The following is an 8,541-nucleotide window of genomic DNA, read 5'->3' on the forward strand; positions in this document are numbered from 1 at the left end:
GTACGGTTTCGTAATCACTTTATCGTTATTAGATCGCGGTTAAAACAGGAACGGAATCGGGGACGCTTTGTTAAAAGTCCTCCTTTTTTTCCCAGCAGCAATTTCTGAGTCGGAACCTTCGGGGAAATTAAAATTGAAAGCTTCTCGCGACGCTTCGGAAAAGGATATCCTTCGACGTCGGGAGAAACTACCAGCGTACGCGTGTTATCTTAATCTTTCATTAATGCATCAACAATTGTCTAATTGTAACGTGGCGATATTGGCAATATTATCAGAATATGTGTCTGGTAAAATGAAACTGTTGAATGCCAAGGGTAAAATAATGACAAGCTTATATAATAAAACACACAACTATCGAACGAAAGCGTATCAGCTTATGTACAAAGTTTTTTAAAAATAATTTTTGGGCCACACGTCTCGTAACTGAGCTAGCAACAAAGATTGCGGAGCGGTCCTTGAAATCTGTGCGCGGTTTTAGAAGTTTCGTGACCTTTATAAACACTCCTTTGTAAAAGTTACATGGCGAGGGGACGCGATCCAGAGGTATTTTCTGAAAATGATAAACGGGACAATGCGTACTTTAAATGGACGAACTTTTGCCGTAGATTCTGAGAACGGTCACGGTATTTTTCAAAAGTTGATATCTTACGGCGATGTTTGTTCCATTATGCGAGACCGCCGTTTTAATTTCTTGTTTAAGAATAATTTACGACCAGCTTCCGCCTCGTTGAGCAATAGAATTCGATTTTACATACTTTGTACATTTTTTTAAAGTTCCGGGCACGAAGAATGCGTCGGTAAAGTTTTAAATTAAAAATCGAGAAATCGAGACCTCGCGTAGCCGTTTCAAGAGATTCGTTTTACATATTGGGTATCCCAACTTGAAACTTTCAAGCTGCTTTACTTTTTTTTAAACAGAATTTTTCGTTAAAAACGAAACGTTGATTTACAAGCACATTAAAGTTACTGTGCTCTGTTTAGATTAGTTTCATAGCAGATGTACTGTATTACTGCCCTCATATGTACAAAGTACCAACGTAAATCATAAAAGAGATATAAACAACACAATGACTATAGACTGTCTGGATCAACCTGTTTCTATAATTTATGCTCAAACCTGGACCGTAAAAATGTCGTGTTTTAATCTTCACATATCACGAACACCGAAATAAAACAGATATTAAGTGAAAATAAATTTAATATCCGAATATTCATCCTGGTAAATTATTGAAAGGCAAACTTATTTTACAAGATTACAGCGGATAACTCCCCCCGGAACAATCGTGTTTTCTTACGTTACTAACATGTACGTGCAACTATGAAAGGCCAAAGGCAATACATATGAATATTTACGTATGCATGGAAATCTATACACCAAGATTTATCGTTTTTTTATTCAGATATTAACAATTGCCTGTCTGGTATAGATTTTTCTACGCGTGTAAACATTCAAATATCCTGTTTTTCAGCTTCCATACTTGCGTATACACGAAATAACGATAGCTATGTACGAAAGCGCGTTTGTTCCGGGATTTCTCCGCTATAATCTTTTAGAATAAATTTGCTTTCGATAGTATAATATGTGGAAGTGCCTCTCAGGCATTCCATCTGGTATGAATCTCAAGTTTCTCGATAATTCTAGATCCCAAAAGCACCGCAAAGGTTATTCGTGCCAATAAACAAAGATATTGCCGAATAAAAGGTACTATTACTCTCCTTAAATACGTTTCAATCACTCCGACAATAGACTCCATATACGTCGGCGGATTTTCATTTCGCGTATTACTATTTCTCTGGACAAAGTTAATATCGCAGATCGTCGGAGATTCTGCCGTAATCGCGGCGTTAACTATCGAGCTTCCGATAATCGTAAAAACGAACCGCGGAAAGCTCGGTAATATTTTCCAACGGCGGATATAGGGGAATATAAAGAACCACGAATTACCTTAAAATTGTGTAATTTAGCCTGGCTAGTCGCATCTTTCTCGCGCTTCGAACGAAATCGAACAGATCGTCTTCACCGTGATTTTCTTCCCTTCGTCGAAACTTCGTCACTTTTTAATCGCTTCCATCAACTCTTCTCCGCGATTCGCGATCCTGCCATCGATCCCTCTATCAACATTTCCTCGATTTCCTCCGCGTCTTTCTAGAAAAATATCTCTTTCTCTCGGAACGTCGAACCAACATACATCTTACGAGTGTCTGAGATACGTTTTGGGTGGTTGTTTCACGATCTTGGAGGAACGACGATCATTTGTTACAGATCCATTAGCTCGACTGCCGCTGCCAGCGGTCAAATTTTTCTTATCGCGGTCGTAAACGCGAGTTGGCTCGCGTTACTTCGAAATCGAGTAATTGCGAGTTTTCTTGAGAAGTGTAGGCTTTCGAGGTTTGTTTTTTTTTTTGAATTTTTTGATTTTTAACGTTCGTGGCGATCGACGTGGGAGGCGTCGTGTCGCGTCGCGTGGGCGTCGGAGCAACCGCGTCGCGTGCTGGCGGTCCGCGCACTGTTCGCTCTTCCAAAGGAGCGTTCTCGCGATAAGCAGCTCGCGTTAACGCGCAGACGCGACCCAAACTTCGCCGTTTTCCCCGATCGGTTACACTTCATAAGCTGTTCGAGCTGGGCACAGAGATCGTTCAATGGTTTCCGTTCCGTGGGATTCGAAATCGGTTTCGCGAACGCGACTTCTATCGGATGGAAGATCGCGCAAATTTGGGAATAATGTGAGACAAGAAAGCAGAAATAATTCCAACGAATGTGACGTGAAGTGTTTGGAAAGTGAAAATTATTAGGTAAGTGTAAATACGTGGAGAAGAAAATCCAAGAGTAAGGAAATCTCAGTGTGTCTATGAAATTAAAATTCTATTATCAACAGTAGTTATGGGTTTCAACAATGTACTAGAACGAGTAGAGTTTGGCTGTGTTTATTAAAATTTGCATTTATTGTTCCATTATCAATGTTTATAAATCGAATTAGCATACAATTTGTATTAGAAGCTAAATATAATTTGGGTTATAGAGAACCATAGTTCCATTTGTTTGTCTGGTAAATGTATTGCACGAGTTTACTCGGGCGCGGCAGTTAGGAAGTTAATTCTGCTATCGATAAACGAAAATACACTACTGGTAACAGTTGCAGGATCGTCTCAATTGAGAGTTTTCGACGATTACGAGTTTAGTATTAATTTAGGCAGTGTCCCATATTTTTCTAATAAAATTACGAGCATGATCTAGGCGTTAGAAAATTCTTGGATAATCACGTACAACCTCTTACGAATTATTTGCATCGTATTCTCTGGGAAATATTGTATAATGCGTATGTTTCATTTCGGTTCGTTTCAATTTGAAGCAAAGTGGAATTAAAGGAAAACAGATTGCCCGTGATTGCCGTGCACAAAGAAGAGATGTTTGCAGGATTTGTTATTAAGGAGCGTAATGTGCCTTGTTCCAGGTATCGCTACGCCACACGATGCTACAGAGAGCTTAGTCGTCAAGAACGTCCGATACGAAGAAATAAACACGGTAAGACGCTGACCTCAACGAAATCCAAAGCAAATCGAATTACAAATAAAGGTTAGTCGAAATTTCTGTACAGAATACCCGAGTCATTATTTTTGTTACACAAGTACACATTTTACTCTTCGAAGGTGCTTTTAGATACTTTTGCAATCGTAACAGAATTTCCAAGAAAATTCCACCGAATAAGAGAAACGTGACGGTGGAAGGTCCTTTAAAATAACTCGAGAAAAATGATTGAACTTACAACGATCCAAAGATTAACGTCTCGACCAAGTGTCCGCGAATTAACGAGTTATCCTGCAAGTCTATTTAAAAAATGATTGAAATGTCGATTTTCTAGGAAATATCCAGAGAATTATCCCTTCCGAAGGCTCAGGTCTTGAGAGTCCCTGGCATAGAACACTCGAAAGGAAAGCTTCGATTGGCGCAGTCACCTTGAAAGCTTCCTCTCGTAATCTTATAACGGAAAAGCTCGCTTCGGGTCGCTGAATGAAAACTGACCTGCGAATAACTTTCTTGCGCTTTTGGTTTCGGACTTGGCTAATAAATCGTGTAGCAGTCGATCGCTTCGGAGACACCCTTTCAACGCTTTCCCAGAGTTCTCCTTTATTCGTGGCGCGAAAAGGTTCCTCTTTTCAGTAGCTGTTCATTTGCCTAACGCGAACAAAGAGCTTTTAGAATATAGGGTGGAGTTTTTATGGTTCGTCGATGTGTGTTTACCATATATGCAAACGAACGAGCGTGGACGTCGAGAAAGTAGCTCGAATGAATTACGTTATACAACGTCGCAAACACAATTTTTGTGTGTCGTGCAATCACGATCGTCATTTGAGAAATCTTCACCACGAGTCAGACACGTTAACGCACAGGAAAGGGGTTAATACTCGTTAATAACATTACGAATTTCCATCGGGAGGGCCTCTTGTTTCACGGCGCGAGTCCGAAATCATTTTCATCGGCGAACGAACGACGCTCGAATCCTAATTTGCAATTGCAATTTCACCCACGGACCGCCACTTTCGAAATCATTTCCCGTCGCCCTTTTTCTACCCGACGTCCGGATATAATATTTTTAATTTATTTATTAATTAATCTCTGCCTCCCGGCCGTGAAATCGACTTTGCTTTCGTTAACGATTTCGTGCGCTTTCGCCTTTTTCGCGACGCGAGACGGGAGTTTCGATCATATTTTACAGTCCGATTGTTAGTTGATTATTAGATAACGTGACTTCGTATATTTTTTATGCAGTTAATAATTAAAGTAGATCTTTTTTTTTCTCTTTGTAACATTCGCCAATGTGTTTCACTGGCGAGGTATAATTTCCAAATGGTAGTTTTCGGACGGTCGGCATAAAATATCGAAAAATTGCCAGGAGTACGGGAAACAAATGGGTCCGTTTCATATCTGATAAACGCGATGGAAAAAACGGCGGTACAGAGCGGCGCGTAAATTTTCGCTCGCACTTTAATTATCGAAGACACCTGCTCTGCCCGGTAGGAGTGCCGTTTCACCTACTATTCTATAAATCCAAGGTTTATCCTGTCTCCCGTTTGACGATAGAATTGTAATTCGCGAGATAGGCGCTCTAATCTCTAAGCTCTAATACTCTACGGACTAATCCGCGCCGTTCTTGTCGCATCCATTAACGCTCGATAAACTCATTCTTCGATCCGGTGAACATTTTACGAACCCAATCCTCTATCTAACCATTCGTTGGAACGATTAAATCTAGTATGCGGAAAATATATTATAGAAAGAGCTAACGAGCAACCACGATCGCCTAAACGATTCCAAATAAAAACGGATGCTCCAAGTGCAAGCGCGTTACGCCCGTAAAATATTGGAGTTTCGAACCATTTCCAACCTGTTTCAACGTAAATTCTTTTCGTTAACGATCCAGCGTCCATACGAAACAAATAAAAGAATCACGATGCATCCACGTTCAAACGTTTTCTCAATAAATCTTTTCCGTGACCCGAGTTCCTTTCTTCGAGCATTTGGATCCTTCGCGGCGTTATTTTTTACTGTCGCGGGCAGTCGATTCAGCGAACGTTACCATTTTGCTACCGTCGACAATGCGTGGCGATTGCTTTGAATTCCCCGGTGGACACCGTGGAATACAAGGCAGGGTCGCCCCGAGGATGGCCTTTGTACTCGGTGGCCGCCACGAACTTGCAGTAGTTCCAATTTGCTTTGCCGGTTTGTACACGTCACCTATCCACGAGAGAGACGTCCAATCCACCCCCGTTATTAGATTACGAAGACATTACCAGCGAGAACGATACGCGGTGAAACGACGCCTCCTGAATTCAGATGCGTCCAGTTTACGGGACGAAAGAAACCGCGTTCCGATCAAATCAAAATACAAGGCTGTTCGAGCCATCAGGTTGCTAGTGTCGAACAAAAAGAGCACGTCGAATGTTATCCTAGGAGAAAGTATAATATTTTGAAGTTTCGACCGATAAAAATTTTACGAAGATCCGTCCCCGAGACCTCGCTTTATTAAACTTAGCTCGAGCCCATTCAAACGCAACGTTTATTCGTCGTTTCACGGAGAGCAAAAGGGGAACGCAGGCGACGTTTCGCGCGAATTCGTTCGTTCAGTTCCAGCGAATTTCTTACGACCAAGACTAACATCCGTGTCTACGCGAAACGTTTCGCGCTAATTGCTACTCCCGGTGACACTATTTTCAACGCCCCCTCCCCCGCGAAAGAAACGAGAGAATGGCGACGAAAGAGTCGAGCGTCCGTAAATGGAACGCTAACCAGCAAACGTCGCTGAGAACTTTTCACGATACGACTAATATTATTCCTAATATTTTTCACTGCCCATCGAGGGATCTCTCTGCAGCGATCAGAAAGTTTCCAGACGCGTTAGCAGCGTTCGAACGAGTCAGTAGCCAAGAATCCTGGTAATTCCCTTAACGAGTCGAGGTCCGTGGAAATTGTACTGTCGGGGTCGCGAAATTAAATACCGTTTCCGCCTAATGCGAAAAATAAATCTCGGCGACGAAACGTTGTTACGAAGAGGGACCGGTCCGCGCTCGATTAAGTCCCTTTCCAGCGTAAATCTCGTTTGCTCGTCGAGATGCAATTCCCATCGGACTCATTTGCGAAGATCGCGTCGAAGCGACATTCCGAAAAGGGGATCACCGTGATCCAGAAAACCGACGACCAAGACGGTGGCTCGAGTATCACGGATATTCGTGCTCCCTGCCGAGTCTTTGATCCACCTATCCATAAAAGATACGGACGAGATCGCGGACACGCGAGACCCCGCGGCGATCTCGTGATCTCTGCATTCACCGATCGAGCGTCGATCGTCGTTGGACCCTTTATTCCGCCCACCCAAACGAGAAAAGGCGCTTAAACTACTTACTCTTGCATTTTTATTCGTAAACGTTACCAAACTCGTGCTTTCTCATGCTAAACAAACAATATCCACCGCTCAGAGAATTTTCATTGAATTATTTTGCAACAGAGAGTCACTTTCGTAAGGGGAGGATCCGTTTCCTCGGCGATTCACAGCATTCTGCCGGTCACGGCGAACCGACACGAGCCTCGACGTCGAATTCTTTCAGGACAGCAGATCAAAGCCGATCCGATTTTCCAATTTCCCGTGTGTGCTCCCGCGGAATCGAATGAAAAAGATCGAGCACGGAAACCTTAGTTGTGAACTCGATCACGCGATTACATATTGATCAAGGGAACGTTGACGTACAATATCAAGAAAAAGACACGTTCGCGGCGAACAGTTTGTCGTTCCAAAGAAATCTACGGAGGCTTTTGTGACGCTGCCTTTCGAGGAACGATTTCCACGGCTGATTGAAATTTCTTGCATCCAAACGTCAATGTTGACGCTGCAAACACGGAACACCGAACGTTCGAGGCTCGCAACCGCGGTCTGTTGCGTCGCTGGACCGATTCGACGATATGTTGCAATTGCTATTTGTAAATTACCGTGACCGTGGACTCTGGAGGAGTTGGGGGATTCAGGAAGAGATAGAACGGATGACTAAGGAACTGACTGACGGGATAATTCGCTTGATCGTTCCGCTCGCTGTGCATACATCGCGGTTTCGCACCGGACCATCGTTTCTCTCTCGTTCCAAGTTCCTTCGGTCGACTGTGTGTATCTACCAAACAAAGTCCACAGCAGTTCCGCGCGGAAGCAACCTGGCGCGATAGAATCACCCTCGACTATACCGTGGCTCTCTCCTATCCTTTGGCGAAAGAAATAAATTCGCGAACGTCGAGGGAAAACTATTCTAAAATTGAGCGAGCAAAACGGTCTTCCTTAATTTCCTTTCGGAGCAATATCTTTTTAGATTTCAGCGTCCAATGGACACTTTAGTTCCCCGTGTTTATTAATTGTTAAGAACTTTTGAAACGACTGACGTAGTTACGGTTCGGTCGGGAATCGGTAATTCCCAGCGCGCGGAACTCGAAATTGCGTCATGTATTCCGGATGAAAACATCTTTCTCGTGATCTCGTCGGGACAACCGAACGACTGTATCGAGTGAACCGAGGAAAAATCGCCTCGATCGGTGCACGGTGTCACAATAAATGAAAAGAGAATTCGAAACGTTTCGATCGACTTGAGAACGCAACTCGATAATTTCAGATTGAAGACCCCTGATTCTTCGTAAGAAGTTTTTCTTGGACATTTAGACCAGAAAGTACTCTTAAGAGCAATTGCTCGTGCGACCGTGTATTCGCTCGTTGGTCGGCCGAGTTCTTTGTTACGAATTTCATTGGAAAACGACGGTGATTTATTGCTTATCAAGCGCGGCGTGAATTAGAGCATGCTGAATGCAGATAGCAGCTGACGGCGGTGCATGCGTTCCATGCACCTAATACTGAAACGGTATTGTAGCGATAACAATACCGTTCTCTCGGCGCAACATAAGGATACCTGATAGCGAAGACCACCCGCGGAAAATGCATTTATACACGACTGCTGGCAGATAACTCCTTGTTGCACCACCGGCCTCGCTGTAGATTCTACGGAACGCTGGAC

Source organism: Colletes gigas, unplaced genomic scaffold, assembly GCF_013123115.1.
Source record: "Colletes gigas isolate AHSC1104 unplaced genomic scaffold, ASM1312311v1 Colletes_gigas_Sc00001, whole genome shotgun sequence".
Lineage (NCBI taxonomy): Eukaryota > Metazoa > Arthropoda > Insecta > Hymenoptera > Colletidae > Colletes > Colletes gigas.